At 53.8% G+C, this 16,432-nt stretch overlaps 1 long non-coding RNA gene across 1 annotated transcript; it reads right to left on the reverse strand.

Annotated features, from left to right (window-relative positions):
- Positions 1 to 14,896: 14,896 nt before the first annotated feature.
- LOC121435354 lies at positions 14,897 to 16,172 on the reverse strand. Its single transcript, XR_005972573.1, has 3 exons — positions 16,076 to 16,172; positions 15,244 to 15,372; positions 14,897 to 15,030 (listed from the first exon to the last, which is right to left on the reverse strand). It is a non-coding gene; the product is annotated as an uncharacterized LOC121435354 (long non-coding RNA).
- Positions 16,173 to 16,432: the final 260 nt, after the last annotated feature.

A 16,432-nucleotide genomic window follows, 5' to 3' on the forward strand; every position in this document is an offset into this window, starting at 1 on the left:
CTACCAAAATTTCTAATCCCTCTCTCCAGTTCAACAAGGAGCCACTTGTACCCAGAGATGGGATTGAGAGGACCACGCAGGCAGTGGGCAGAGCCAGGCGTGCTTCTCCCCTCATCTGGTTCTCACACATGTACCCCCCCCCACCCCCCACACACACACTTCAGTCGGCTTCTGGCTTCCGTGCTTAGGTTTTCTTCCCGCCTCCCTCTCCCGCCCTTCCCTTCCCTCTTTTTCCCCTTTCCCCTCTCCTCCCCCCTCTTGGCCCCTCTTCTCCCCTCTCCTCCCACCCTCATTCTTTGTCTCAACTCAAGGCTCGAGGTCACATTCTAAACTGAATTTGCCCTTTGTTTTCTGCCCTAGTTGGCGGTTTGAACCTGGAGAGTGGAGCCTAAAAATGAGGCAACATAGTCTCACACAGAGCCAACTTGAGGCAGAGGGCAGACAATTTATACACTGAGGGTTAAAAGTCACATGAGCACAGTGTCCAATCACAAGGGTAAGCCGCCTGCGTGTGGTGGGCAGTGCGTGGCAATAAACCTGTTTTCCCCTAGAGGCAGCTAAACAAAGAGCGGCCAGCTGCAAGGAATAATCTGGTCAGCTGCTCCCAACCGCTGCACCTGAGAGGGGCACGGACGAAACGAGGTGCCAAGACTCTTGTCTTGCTTTCTTAGGGTTTCTTCACAAGCACTCAGAATTCCCCTCACACCCATTGGTTCTTGGACAGTGTTCTGACAGCCCATTTCTCAGCAAAACACCCCAAAAAGTCATAAGCAATTCCCAGTGAACTCCCAGATCCCACTAATGTCCGTTGAGCCCCTACTATGCGCCAGGGATGGCACTCGGGACAGCAGACACAGCAAAGGTGGTCTTTGTCCTTGAGCATTCTGACGTGAAGAAAAGACTAGGAGGCGAAATCAGGGGGATCGTGGGCAGCGTGACACACTGTGACGAGAATCCAGGGGTGCAGGGTGGGGTGGGGAGGTGTCACAGGCCAAGGTTGACTGTCTTGGGTCAAGTGGTCCCAGGAAGTGCCTCCTGAGGCTAAGAGGATGCTGCTGTATAGGGAGGGACTTTCAAATGAAGATCTGAGCATCCTGTGCAAAGATCTTGGGGTAGGAGGCCAGCTGGAAAAGCTGAAGCCCAGGCTCACTGGAGAGCCCCAGTGAAGGACTGAAGGGTAGAAGCCAAGGCTAGCATTGGATCCTTTAACCCTGGCCTAAGCAGGGTCAACCCCAGGCCTGTTAGAAGACAGATCTTGATTGTCTGGTGGGCCCAGACAGGGTCTTTGGTGTCGAGCCAACGGGCACCTCCACAGCCCTAGAAATGGCCTCAGCAGCTCCATAGCTGTGGGCGTGGGAAAGTTTCAGGGCCCAGGACAGTCTCTGGGTCTCTTTGATGGACATAGAACAAGATGGCAGTCCCTCCTGGAGACTAACTCATCTGCTCATTTAACCCCAGTGCTGGCCAAACGAGTCCTCTGATGTCAGGGCCTCATCATTCTCCTGGTACGTGGCCTTCTGGGTCAAGAGCTGCAGATGGCCTTGGAGTCACCAGCACTGCCGCCCTGCTGTGCTCACCCCCACCCTCACAGAGGAGCAGCCAAGGCCTGCTGGGACCCCTTCTTCCCCTGGGAGCTGCAGACCACAAGCTGGGCCTGAGTGTGGAAGTGAGGACTGTGGATACCAGTCTCCCCCTACTGCCCCCACCCTTCTAAGAAGTCTGGGGGTGGCCACCTGGGTCCCCCACCATGGTGCTGCTAGCACACTCAACTTGAGCTCTTTGTCAAATGAGATCTAAACAGAGCTGCATGCAACGTGTGCTACAAATCGGTCGCACTCCTCGAGGGCAGATGCCCTTGGCGTGTTCACACGTGCGCCGCATTCTTCTCCTAATGGGAGAGAGCAATTAGGAACACATCAGATAAGATGGGAACGATGCTGCTTCGGGGAATATAAAACAGAGACACACAGGCTTGCCAGAGACAGATCCCTCCTGCGTCGGGCACAGCCCCGACTCTTCCGCTTCCCATCTGTGCCTGAGCTGCTGTTTATTCGTACAGATAACTACTTGCAAGTAAATGAGGGGCTTTTCTCTTTTTCTTTTATTTATTTATTTTGCTTTCTTTCAAGACAGAGTTTCTCTGTGTAACAGCCCTAACTGTTCTAGAACTAGCTCTCGCAGACCAGGCTAGCCTCAAACTCACAGACATCCACTTACCTCTGCCTCCTGAGTGCTGGGATTAAAGGCGTGCGCCACCACCGCCCAGCTGGGGTTTTCATTTCCATCTACCCCTTCTTGCAATGCTTTCCAATCAAACACAGATTCAAGAGGGCTGGGGTTGTGGCTAAGTAGTAGTGGACCTGCTAGAATCTCCCAGGGAAAGGTTGGGGGCACAGCTCAGAGGTACAGCAGCTGCCTAGTGTCCCCACCCCGCATGAGGGGCTGAGGATGTGGCTCAGCATCCTTGGGGACCCTGGCTCACTCCCAGCACTGCTGAGAGAACAAAGGGAAGCCAGCCACAAGTACTCTTGAGCCTGAGGCCTTCCCACTGCCCCGCCTTGTGGCGTCCAGTTTGCTGAGCGCTGTGCCTTCCTCAGGCTGGGCTTGTCTCCAGCACAAGCCTCAATGATGAATTTGGGGCCAAATGTGTAGCTCAGAGCTGCACCCAGAGGGGCCAAGGGAAGCCCCATCTCACTCAGGGATGCCCCCTAAGGCCTGGGCCCAGCCTTTTCCTGGGGTTTATTTCTGCCTCTCTGAAGACAAGGACAGCTAGAGAAATTACCCATGGGCATGCAGTGCGAAGCCTGCCTTCTGCAGAATCTCTTCCACTTCTCTTTGGCTCTGTTTGGATGCCTAGAATAACGGGGATCCCACTGCTGTGTGTGGTCCGTCATCAGGTGACTGCCAGACATTTCTCCTCTCGGTATCTTTGTCCATAGGATAGCTCATTGGGGTTGAACATGCTGAGCTGGGGAGCTGGGTGAGATGACATGAGCTAGGCTGGAGGGTAGCTCGGTTTGCAGAGTGTTTGCCCACCATACATGAAGCCCTGGGTTTGATCCCCACACGACATAAACCAGGCATAGTGGGGCAAACCCATAGTCCCTGCATCCGAGGTGGAGTTGGAGGCTCAGTTCAAGGTTACCTTCTTACTGTGTAGTAAGAACTCAAAGCCGGGACTGGAGAGTTGCTCAGCGGCTAAGAGCACTGGCTGCTATGCAGAGAATCCAGCACCCACATGGTAGCTCACAACCTTCAGTAACTCCACTTCCAGGGGACCTACTGCCACCTTCTGACCTCCATGGGCACCAGACATGCATGTGGCTCACAGACATAAATGCAGACAATACGTTCAGACACATAAGACAAATAAATCCAAAAAATTTTAAATAGTCAAAAAAAAAAAAAAAACAAACCCGATGTGCAAAGTACCCAGGTGCAGAGTTAGATGTTCAACAGTGTGCATGCCCTGTCCCCAGTCCTGTCCCCAGCTCTGTCCTTCCAGGACTTGTTTCATGCCCACAGGGTTGAGGAGGAGGTAGGGTGCAGTGTGCCTTCACTGTCACAGCCGAGGGGAGCTTGTGTCCTTGGTACCTAAGAGAGGTTGCTGAGGAGGCAGAATTGGACCGAAGCCCTAAGGGCAGACAGGGATGGGACCCAGTGAGTTCCCGGGCTCCACATTCCTCATCCCTCCCACGCCCTGGAGCCTCCATCCATCTTCCCGCCTCCTTCCTGTCACAAAGCCTGGGGAGGAAGTGAGGGGATTAAGTCCCGGCTGGCCAGCGCCCTGCTGAGGAGCAGGGACTTCATTACCTGCCTGCCCAGCTGTCTGCAGCCATCGATTGGCCCTGGCCCTGGTGACCTCCGATCAATGGATAGCATGTTATTTACTGAATTCTGTCCTGAGCAGGCTGCAAGGGAAGGGGCCTGGACGGACCATCCAGAACCAGCTCTAAGGCCTTGATCTTAGGACAGAAGAGGAATGGATGTGAGTGGCTAAGTGGAGAGGGGGAGAGAATAGCGGCAGCACTGGCCTGGTGTGCAGAGCCCTGGGACCTTGGCTATGGTTGTATGGCCTCACAGTCCTCTAAAGGAAGCTGAAAGGGGGGGTGTCATGGCCACACAGGGCCTGTGGTAAATGGAGATGCCCTTGACTCTGCTGGGGGTCCCCCAAGACAGAGGGAGCAGCGCTCCTTCGGGAATCGGGGGTGAGTGCCATCCCTGTGCTCCACTTCCTACCTCAGGACTTCCGCCGGGCAGCCAACCCTCCGCCCGCCGGGCAGCTAGGGTGTCCCAAGGCAGTTCATGTCCTGACCGCTCATGGCCAAGGACGAAGCTGATGGACCACAGACAAAACTTGCTACTTCCAGTGAACAGTTGGGGGGTGTGGTCTCCTCCAGCTCCCGGAAGACTGAGCCACGGTGCCCACAGTCTACACTGACTGTCTTGTCCTTCTTCCCGCTCACTCTGCCCCACCCTCCTTTTGGGGGGTTCACCTCAGAAAGAGCAAGTCCTTCCTCAACTCAGGCTCTGCTCCAGGAAACCCCAAACTGTCGTGCATGCGACACCACCCAACAGGAAGGCTGGAGCCATTACCTACAGAAATGATGTTGTCACCCATGCAAGGGCGCAAGTTGGCAATCCACCAACATTCTCAATATTCACCTGTCCCCTCATGGTTGCCACACAGGTGGGGCTGTGCAGACGTTGAGACAAGCCAGAAAGACCATCCTAGAGCTGGTCCCTTCCCCCACACACACCACGGGGAGATGTCCTGATGTCCTGCTGAGAACCAAGCCACGGTGTCTGATCTTCCTAGGGAAGAGGGGGCGCAGAGTGTTTCCTAGGCATACTTAAGTGGCTTTCGGGGGAGTGGGAACTTTGAGAGACAGACAGTTACAAAGATTATTGGGAGAGCACTCCCCTGCCCCAGTCTGCCCAGCCCCTTTGGAAGAAAGTGTGGCAAGGACACCTTATGCCCATGGGCCTGGTGATGAACCTGTCAGTCACTGGTGACCTGAGTGGTAAAGGCCTCTGAATGGACACAGCTGAGCCCAGAATGGGGCTGGGTAGAGCAGGTGGGCAGGACGTGCACCGTCCCGTGGAGGTTTGGAGACCAGAGGAGCAGCCGATCTGACCGCTGAGGGGCCGGGCAGTGGTCAAGGCAGGTATGGAGCCCCAATGGGCTACAAACCTGACCATACAAAGCCATCCTTAGACCAGTGGGGCCGGGCCGGTGTGAGGAGAGGCCGAGGGAAGAAGCTGGGGCAGGGGACTGGGGGAGGCTGGCCCAGACCTACAACAGAAACACAGGGCAATGTGGGGACAGAGGGGACACTGTCATGTGCTCCTCGGGCAGCCGAGACACGGCAGGGATGTTGGCTTGGAAAAGAAGCTAGGTTTGCACTGGGGTACAAGGTGCAGTTGGACGAGACGGTGTTGTGTGATTTCCAGCCCCAGCATGGTGGGTCAAACCAATGTCAGAGATATCAGCACAGAGGGTCCCCAAGGGCAGAGTTCTCCAGAAGATTTCACCCACGCCACAAGGAGCAGGCAGAGGCTTGGGTGTTAACCACACTGGGGCCTCTAGACCTGACACATGGGGACATGGGTCCTGAATTTTGTCTACAGGAAGTGGCTTACCTTGTTGTTCAGGTGCTCATGGTCTTTGCCTCTTCTTCAGCTCCTGGGGGTCTCCCTGCTGTGTGGGGTCTCCCATGTGGGGGTCTCCCTGCTGTGTGGGGTCTCCCTGCCATGTGGGGGTCTCCCTGACAGTCTTTCAGTCCCAATGATAGGGACAAGCTCCTGTCCACCATGTTCCCAGTGTCACCAGCATGTCTCCTCAGGATGCTGCCTGACCATAAGCCCTCGCCTGCCTTTACCAGGCTATGGAACACCTGTTTTCTTCCTTCCCACGTGCTCAGACAACCAGTTCTTACACCCTGGCATGGCAGGACCCTTTGTGTCTTAAAACCCGGGCTGGGACTGTAACTGGGTGGACAGTGTCCTTGTATGACGCTCACAAAAGCCTGGGTCCCATGTCCACGCTCCTCATAAAGCTGGGTGTGGTGGCACACAGTCATTACAATGGGTCAGAAGTTCAAGGTCGTTTTGCTGCTGTTGTTGTTTAACTAAAAAGAAAGTTTGAGACCAGCCTGGGATACCTGTGACCTTGTCCAAAAAAACAACACAAAAACAAAGAAACCTTATTGAGGTGGACTTGGTAGCACAAACCTTTGAAGAACTCAGGAGGTAGAGGCAGGGGCATCTCTGTGAGTTGGAGGTTAGCCTGGTCTATAGCTAGGGCTACACAGTGAGACCCTGATTCAAAGATAAAAATTATCAAAGACTCCCAAAGTATTGATTTGTATGGTTTCAGCAGTTTTTGATATATCAAAATAAAAACTGAGAAGCTTTTAAATATTTGATTCAAGGGACAGAAGAGATGGCGCAACAGTTAGGAACACTGGCGGCTCTTCCAGAGAACACAGGTTTGATTCCCAGCACCCATATTCTGGCTCACACCCATCTGTACCTCAGGCCCCAGGGGATCTGGCGCCCTCTTCCGGCCTCTGTGGGCACTGCATGTACGTGGTGTACATACATGCAGACAAAACACATGAAATCAATTAAGAAAAGTTTAAAATATTCAATTAACTAACTCATTTAAGATAAAAATAATCACCTAAGTTCATATTAATAAAGTAATGTATTTTTGTGAAAGAATTATTTTAAAAGCAGGAGGGAGGAGGGTGATAATTAACCTCCATTATCAACTTGAGTGGATTTTGAGTCGCCTTGGAAACCTCTCTCACTTCTGAGGTTATCTTTGAGGGGGTTTCCAAAAGGGTTTAACTGAGGGGGGAAGACCCTCCCTGCCTGGATGATGTCTCTGGTGTCTGGGACCCTGGACTTTGAAAAAAGAAAGAGGGTGACCTGAGGGCAGCATCCACCGCCTCCGTCCCGTGGTTGTGTGACAAGGCGCCCTCCACTCCTGCCGCCATGTCTTGCCATCGTGGTGGACTGCGTCCCCTCGTCCTGGAGCCAAACTGTAAGCCCCCTCCTTTAAGTTGCTCTGTCACCGCAGTGAGGAAAGTACCCACCAACGCGCGCCACCGCCAACGCGTGTCCCATGGCTTTAAACGCAGACAGCTGGATTCTTAGCTGCTTCTGCATCAACTCTCCGGTAATATGCTGTTTTGGGTGAAGGAGATTAAGAAACTCCGGCTGTGGGCCTTCCACTTCAAACCTTAACATATGGCAGAGCCTGGAGGGCTTACAGCCTAGCATCTTAGGAACGCAACCACACGCTCTGCACTCGGTGATATTAAAGTCCTAGCGCTGCTCCCGCAAGTGCACCGCTTCCCATGGTAACCACACAAGCCTGGCCACTTGTGAGACCGGCTTTCAAGGCTGGAGAAGCCGGAAGGGCCCCTGCTTCCTGAATTCTGATTATGGCCTGAAAACTCAAACTTTATCATTGGCAGTCAATCCTAACAGTGTTTACCTCAAAGGAACATACTTGTTTTTTTCTCTCAGGACTATGGGTGCCGAACATCCCAGACAGAACAGCTCTGATCTGTCTGTGGGGGTGTGGGGATGGGTATGTGTTCACAGGCCACAGTCCACATGCAGAGGTCAGAGGACAGCTAACTACAGTTATTTCTGTTCCTCCACCATGCGGGCTCCAGGGATGGAACTCTGGCCACCAGGCTTGGCAGCAGGCACCCTTACTCCCCAAGCCTTCTCGCAGGCCCTGCCAGGCCCCACCCTGTGATAAGAGTGTCCCACAGAGAGCGCAATCTCTGCCTAGAGTTCCGCCTCCCTCCTCGTGTTCACTGGGGGCCTCCACATCACCCTGAGGGTTTTAGAATGTTAAAGGCTTGTACACCGGAGGAGGGGATTTAATCAGGTTTGGTTTTGGCTCAGTTCTCAGAGATGTCTTTTGTAGGGCTAACTGTCCTTTCTTCCTGGCCTGTGTGAGGTGGTGAGACAACGTGGCCTTCGGCCCTGGCTGGCGCTACCATGCCCTCATGCCTGCCTGCCTGCCTGCCTGTCTTCCTGTCTGTCTGCCTGCCTGCCTATCTGCCTGCTGCCGCTATGTCCCCTGCCATGACAATAAGAGACTCCAAGCCTTTGGAACCATGAACCCCAAATAAACTCTTCTCTTTTTGTGGATTTTTGAGACAGGGTTTCTCTGTAGCTTTTGGTTTCTGTCCTGGAACTAGCTCTTGTAGACCAGGCTGGCCTCAAACTCACAGAGATCTGCCTGCCTCTGCCTCCCGAGTGCTGGGATTAAAGGCGTGCGCCACAAACTCTTTCTTCTTTAAGTCACCGTAGTCATGGTGTTTTTTCACAGTGATAGAAAAGTCAGACGCTTGCACTGGGGTCAGAGAGACAGAAACCCAAGAGGTTAAGAACATGGAAGGGACAGAACTGGGGTCCACTGAGTCTTGGACCCCAGAACTCCCAGATCACTGAGAAGCAGCCAGTGTTCCTGGCAGCAGGGCTCACCCTGGCCCTGGTTCAGAGCTCCCATGACCTTGAGGGCCTGATAGCTCCTCCCCCACGCTCTTTCTCGTGCCTCGGCCCTTAGATCTTGGGAAAGGCTCTCCTCCGCTTTCCTCTGAGTGGGCTGGCCGCTGGGGCGGTGGGTGGTGGCACGGCTTCTGGACATGGTGCTCGAGCGTCCATCCCCCATTCTGTAACCAAGTCTCCTGCACGCCTGCCATGCAAGCCAGTGACCTCTGGCTTGCAAGCTGGCTGAGTGGCTGACAGAATCGGTTAGTACTGCCGATTCTCCTCCGTGTGCTAAGGCCCTTGAGGCCAAGCTCCTTCCCTCCCAGCATTGAAGGAAAGTAAATAACCACCAGGAACAGAGCCCACAGGTAAACAGCCTGGAGTTTGTTCTGAAATTTCTGTGCTCGCACCCCCAGGCTGCCACCAAGGACAGCAGAGTCCTCCGTGCATCCCCTTTCTCCTTCTGACTCCCTGGTTCCAACTGTCCACTGCCCGCCACACCTAGAGCAGGTGGGATGGTCTTTGGGTCTGGGGTATAGGAAGTGGAAGTTTCTGAGGAGGGTGGGGCCACTGCCCAGAGAAGCAAGCAGCAGGCCTTGAGTTACACAGTGGGGACAGACATGACTGGAACCAGCTGGAACTGGGAATCTTTTGTCAGGAGTGGTTCCAACAGGTGCTAAATTCTGACGTCACCTTGGTTCGTGTCTTTATTGCTTACTGTGTCTTGCAGGCCCCCTCTCTGCTGCTGAAGTCCCTCTACCCCAACCTCTGTGACCAGAGCCCGCTCTACAGTCTCTCCTGCCGTCCCCTTGACCACCTCACTCTGAGGAGCCCCTGGACCTCCTTTTCCTGCTCCGGTCCCTCCACAGCAAGTATTGAACTCACAATTTGTGCCACCTTGGCTGGTGCTGCCCAAGGTTCTGGGGGGCCGGGCAGAGCCAGGACCTGAGGATACAGTGCCGCTAGAGCACAGAATGCAGGAGAGACACAGGCACACTGCACTGTGAAAGAGGACCCCGTGTGTCCCCATGCATAACAATGCAATGACCACTTACAGGCATGGCCATGCTGGTCTGTCCACAGACCCCAGATCTTTGCAGGGCTTTGGGTGACATAGGGTCGAGCCCTGGAGTCAGGCCCCTGCGGAGCTGTGTGGTCAGGACTGGCTAATACCTCTGAGCCTCAGTTTCTTCATCTATGAGACAAGGGGGAGGGGAGGCCACACCGTGATGAGATTCCACAAGTTGGGAGGCTGCAGGTCCAGAGCCTAATTCCATTTTATTTTGTGCTGTTACTCGCCGTCCTTTATAGCCACACTGGGACGTGGTGTTTGGGGTGCACTGGCGCTGCGCTCCAGGGCACAGACACTCAGCTTCCAGAACAAGCTGTCCCCTTTCTCCCTTTGAGCGGAGAGTTGGTTTTCTGCATCAGCAGACACAGGGAACTTGTAAGGACACTTGTCACCAAGCAGGTACCCAGAAGGCAGACGTTCTGGGTAACAGTGATTAGTGGCTGTTACCAGTCCCAAATCCCAGGGAGTTTTGAGGGATGGTTTTTCAGAAAACTCCCAAATCCAACCACCTCTGGACCCCAGGACATGAGCGACTGGCAAACCTCAGGCTCCTGTTGACTTGTCTGGGGTGCGGGGACCAGACTGGAAATGTGACAGCTTGGATCAGAGTTGTAAGTCAGGGGTGGGGAATGACAGAATCTGACAGCCAAAGGGAGTCCAGTCTAAGAGGATTAAGACATGGAGTGTCAAGTTGTGATGTCACCACGAGGGTCAGAGCCCACATGTCACCTGCTGTGGACCAGATAAGCCCTTGTCGCCACATCCCCAGGCAGCAGAATCCAGCGGGTAGAGGGGGTTGTTTGGAGACAGAGATGACAACTTGGAGCCAGGACATAAATACAGACAGGGACCAGGCCAACCCTGAGATCCCCATCCTGGGAGCCCATCATAGATGGGCAGCTCTGTCTTGGGCTAGAGAGACTCTGCACTTAGTGTTCACAGCTTAGTCCCCGCAGTGTGGACCAGAGAGCTGGGTGACGAAGCTATGGTGGGACTGGCCTGACCACCACAGATGTTTCGGTCACTGTTGATGCGGGTGACCGCCATGCAGCATAGACACTGCGCTAACCAGCAGTCCTTCCATGGCACTACCAGCCGCCAGAGGGGAACAGAAAGCAGAAGTCCTCATCAAGACATATCCATTTATGTTGAACCTTTTAAAAATATTATACTTGATTTATTTAGAGTGTGACTGTGTGCATCGATGCTCACGCCATCATACGCTGTGTTGAGAATGTGGAAGTCAGAAAACAGTTTGTGAAAGTTGGTTCTCTTCTTCCGCGTGCACAAAAGTTGGTTCTCCTTCCTAGCGAATGGACTCCATCATCAGACTTGATGCAGGCAGTGATGCAGGCTCCGGGTTTAGTGAGAGATCCAGACTCAAGAGGCCACGTGGAGCTGTTGAGGTGGCTCAGTGGCTAAAGGCACTTTGTGGGGATCTCAAAGAAAATGGTCCCCAAAGGGAGAGGCACCATCAGGAGGTGGAGGAAGTGTGTCACTGTGGAGGCGGGCTTTGAGGTCCCATAAACACTCAAGATATCACCCAGTGTCTCAGATCACTTCCTGTTACCTACAAGATGTAGACTTCTCAGCTACCTCTCCAGCACCTTGTCTGCCTGCACACTGCCATGTTCCACCATGATGATAATAAACCAAACCTCAATCCAACCCAATTAATTCTCCTTTATAAGAGTTGCCATGGTCATGCTGTCTCTTCACAGCAATAGAAACCCTAAGACACCCTTGCTGCCAAGCCTGACCTCCCTGACTTCAGTTCCAGAACCTAGGTGGTGAAAAGGGAGAACTGACTCCCACGAGCTGTCTTCCTACCCCTGCGTGTGCCCCGTGCATGAACAAATGTGCACATGTACACATGCAGGCGCTCACACGCGCGCACGCACACACACTCACACGTGCGCGTGCACACAGGATGCACGGGGACAATTCCTTAGCAAGTGGCATGAAAAGAATTTCTAGAGTGTAGATAGTGCTCCAATCTTGGTTGAGGTTGGATTGTACAGATGTGTCACCTTCCAGAGCTCCCAGAGCGATCCACATTTCCCTTGCGCGCGCGCACACACACACACACACACACACACACACACAGGGACCATCAGCAAATACTAAGTCCTGTTACCAATGTCATACTGATGTTTGGGGCTCACTGCGAACTTCATCAGAAGTCAGACTGGGGCAGCCTCATGGGCCAGAGGATGGCTTCTCTGTCCAGCTCTCCTCACTTTCTGTGACGTGTGAAATTTTGCATGGTTAAACGAGTTTGGGAAATACCTGCTTCCCTATCTCCCTTCTGTCTCTCTCTCTCCCATCTCCCTGTCTACCTGTCTCCCTAGTGTCTCCATCTTCCTCCCAGCCTCTGGTGTCCCATTGTCAGGTACCACAGTTAAAACAGTACAGAGGCCATCTTTGTCTTACAGCATCCTGTGCTTTGTGCGTTACTTGTTCCTCCGCTGAGTGAGCCCTGGGCTGTAGTCCCAGGCTGCGGCAGTGGGGCTGCCTCAGTCTCTGAGTGAAGGCTGGCCCTCTGCCTCTGCCCTTTCTCCCCTACACTCTGCTGCCCACGAGCAGGAATGGGTCTGCAAGAGTTTGACTCCCAAACATCCCCGCGGTGCATGTGTTAAGGTGCGATCTCCAGCTGGTGCTGCTGGCTGGGGGAAGCAGTGGGAAGAAGTTGGGAGAGATGTCCTTGAGGGGGAGGTTGGAACCATGGTCCTTCCTCCTCTTCTCTGCTTCCTGCCAGCCATAAAGTGAGCAGCTTCCTCTTTCGCAAGTTCCCATCATGCCCTGCTGCTCTGCCTCAGACCCCAGTTGGACCCCAGACTTTGAACTGAAACCTTCCAAACTGTGAACCTGGACGAATCAAGTCTCGCCTCTTTCTACTCTGATGGTCTCAGGGATGCTGCTGCCCACACTCAAGACAACATTTCCACTCAGCTTGTCCTGCGGGAACACCCTCGCAGACACGCCTGGAGGCGCACTCACCAGTGGCCTAGTGACTCTAAACCCAGTCACGCTGACCGTGAAGACAAGCCGTTGCAGAGTACCCTGCCCCATCTGTGTTGCCTGAGTTCTGCTCTCATCCTACGCCTCCTTTCTAGGTGGCTCTTGGGGTGACCCACTCACCACAAAGAGGGTGCTGAGACACTGCTGGGGTCCTGGTGATGGCTTGAAGGATAAACTGGACCCTTAAAGGAGGGGATGGGACCAGCATTGGAGGCTGGGAAGCAGCTAGGAGTTGGAGGAGCAGCAACTGAGGATGTGGACCCATTTTTATTACCTTTAATAAAATCTCCAACTCTGCTTCAAACAGGATATGCCTGGAATTCTTTTCTTCATCAAAGCCATGAACCCTGATTTTCCTGAATTGAGGCCCCAAATAAGATTAAAGGAACCCCTTAGGCCTCAAATAGGATTAAAGAAACCCCTTAGGCTAGTGAGGGCATTGGCGGAGTTGGCCACAGAGAGCCGTGGAGACAGGGCAGCACACGGCCTGGAAGCGCTGCCCCCATCAGTGTCTTGGCAAGCACTCAGCACACACCAGCTGTGTGGGAAGGGACCAAGGGCACAGTGATGCCAAAGCCTCACTCCTGCGGTCTGTGAGGGAGACAGACACACAGAAATAAAAGCCAGATGAGTGACATTTTTCCTATGCTTGCTTAGGTAACCAGAGCTCAGGAGTTGGGGAGTGCGTTCTGTCTTGGAAGGGACAGCCAGAGGGGGCAAGTCTTAGGCTACAAGAAAGTCAGGGAGAGCCAGGAGTGTCCCCACTTTCCCTCTCTTTCAGCTCCCTCCCAGCACCATGGAAGAAGTATTCTGTCGGATCAGGTCCAAGGCTCCTCTTGCAGACGCCCAATTTACACACACACACACACACACACACACACCATACCAGACACTTTTCTGCTTAGCAGGTAACCAGGACCCCAGACCACCACTGCATTCCATAACCAAGTACCCAAATGCTGACCTCCAAACCAAACAATGCCATACTTGCCTGAGCTTGGAATTGAGGTTGGGGTTGCCATCAGAAGGTGTGGTGGGGAGGGCCTTGCTCACCCTCTGCCCTGGAGCTGGCCAATGGGGGCCCTGCAGAGAACTTGCAGTGTGAGCGTCCCAGGGACACCCAGGGGTCCTAAGGTGCCCAGGCCTCCAGCAGAGTCAGGCTGCTGCGTTGGGTGCCTCCATTTCTGAGTGCCTATCACCCAGGTGCCCGTGGTGCCAGTGACCTGGTTAGCGTGAGAATTAAATGAGATGAGATCGGCAAGGTGCTTAGCCCCTGACAAGTGCCACCCGAGTGTTTTTAAATAAAAAGGGAAGTGCTTAGTAAAGTGTATTTTAGAATCACTGTCGTCCGTGTAATTGTGTTTAAAATGTTCCCTCGGAAAGGGCCTGCCCCCTTTAAGAATGACTGAGAAGAAACCGCTTCTGTCAGCACAAAGCCGAAGACTAGGAGACAAGGCTGGAGAGGCCGAGGATTTAATGAGCCCAGCCAGGAAGCCTGAGCAGGTGGCCCTAATTGGGGGCACCAGCGGGACTGTCCCATCTCACCCCACCCCAGGCCTGGCCCTCCCAGGCTGAGGAAGCCTCGGGGTCAGCCTTGGAATGCTGGCATCTGGTACGAACAAGGTCAGACTGCAAACGAGGCAGAGAGAAGCTGAGCTGCTGTGAGCAAGGCGGGGTGAGTGACAGCAGGAGCAGTTTGAAGTCAGCAGGCAGCTAGCAAGTACAGGCTCACACCTGTCAAACCCAGGCTCGGCAGGCACAGGCAGGAAGGAATCATGGGAGTTGGAGGCGTGGGCTACATAATGAACTCTAGACTAACTTGGGCTACCCAGAAAGAAACTGTCTCCAAAAAATCCAAAAAGAAATGAGGGGGTGGGGGTGGGGCATGGGGCGATGGCTCAGTGGGTAAAGAGTCGGTGGACATCCATCCCCAAGTCCCCTGGGATGGGGGAAAGAACTCTGCATGCTAGCCTCTGACCTCCACATTTGTACTGTTGCAGGAACACACCCAAACCCACCACAAACACAAAATAAAGAAAATGATTTAAAATTTTTATAAATGATAGTTATGGTAGTGCATGTCCAAAATTCCAAGGCCAACTTGATTGACTGAATGAGATTCAGTCACAAACAAAACAGGAGGGAGGGAGGGAGTGAGGGAGGGAGGGAAGAAGGGAGGGAAGAAGGGAGGAAAGAAGGGAGGGAGGGAGGGAGGGAGGGAGGGAGGGAGGGAGAAAAGAGGGCTAGACTGTCCTGGACCAGAAGAGTCAGTATTGCTAGGGTGTCGGATTTCTCTAAAAGGATCTGTAGCCAGGTCTGGTAAGCAAGTTTGTGACCCCATCACTCTGGGAGCCGAGGCAAGTGAGATACTTCCAGGTCCACCAGTGCTAAGTAGTGAGAGCCTGTGCCACAAAAACCTAAACAGGAAGATAAAAATGTCTGGATGTCAGCAGTACTCTGTGTAGACAGAGCAGCCTGCTGTGACGTCAGGGCTGCGTGGGGGGCAAAGCGAGGGCTTAGCATGGTGGGAGTCAGGACTACATGGGGGGGGGGAAGGTGGGAGCGAGTGCTTAGCATGGGGCAGGAGAGTCAGGACTGCATACTCAAACACTCCTGAAAGTGGAAAGTACCTCAGAGCCAAGACAACCACAGAAAGGCTAGCAAGATGGCTGGACCAGCAGAGCCCTGGGTTCCATTCCCAGCATCACAGAAATTTGGGTGGAGGTGCAGGCCTGTCATCCCAGACTCGGGAGGCGGAACTGGGAGAATCAGAAGTCCTCAATTCATGGGCTGCATAGGGAGTTTGAAGCCAGCCTAAGACCCCGTCAATAAATAAATCCCTCAGCCTGTGTTCCTCTTCCATTTCTGGAATACTCCTAATGCTTTCACACCCTATTGACTAGCTCCCCTTCCCAGCGTCTTTCTGACCACCATAACACCACAGACCAGAGCCTCTTCCCCTTCAAATCCCGACTGGTATGTCCCAGGTCCTGAAACAGTGGGTAGCCCTCACTGGGGCCACAGTAGCAGGTGGTATGGAAGGGCCCCGGAGGCCTGCTATGGCCGTCTCATCCCTGACAGCTGGCCCAGGGCTCTCTTATCAGGGACTTCAATCTGGGGGCTGCTGCTAGGGGCCCACACTGAGAATCTGCAGATACCCAGTAGGGGACTCCCAGTGTGGAGGTGGGGGAGTCACTGACTCACATGGAAGGGGTTTATATAAAGTGAGTCTCCCCAAAGAAGCCAGAGCTAAAGTATGGATCTCTGCCAATCTGAGGGGCCTCCCAGCCTCCTCCAGCCCTACAAGGAGGTGGATTTTGGTTAGGGAGCCCAGGTACAAAGATGTCGCCCTAGGCCTTAGCCACAAAAGCAGAGTGGGAATTTGAACCCAGGTACTGTGGGCCCTCCTCAAATACAATGGTCAAGTATACACGCACCAGCTGAGCATGCGCAGACACCTACCTATGTGTCCACCTGCCTCGGGAGCCTTGAGGTTCGGGGGCTCTTGGAAGAGGATGCATGAGGTCTGTAGATGAGCCAAGCCACGGGTGCGGACAAGGGTCACTCTGCGAGGGGGGGATTGGGGTCCTCTCCTGATTGAACCCCGCCCCGAAGGGGTTGCAGTGGGCTTGGGAGAGCAGCGTTGCGGTCTCCATAGCTACGTGCAAGGGCGGTGGGCGCATCTGTGGATTGATCCGGCTCAGTCAGATTCAATCCCGAGCGAAAATGGATTTTTTAATGCGTCTATTAGCTGCTTTGAAAACGCAAATTGAGTTCAAGAGAGACAGACTCCACCATCAGAAAACAATTTGGCGTCGG

The sequence above is a fragment of the Microtus oregoni genome, unplaced genomic scaffold (assembly GCF_018167655.1).
Source record: "Microtus oregoni isolate MIOR12 unplaced genomic scaffold, Mior012 000046F_ref0000063, whole genome shotgun sequence".
Taxonomy (NCBI): Eukaryota; Metazoa; Chordata; class Mammalia; order Rodentia; family Cricetidae; genus Microtus; species Microtus oregoni.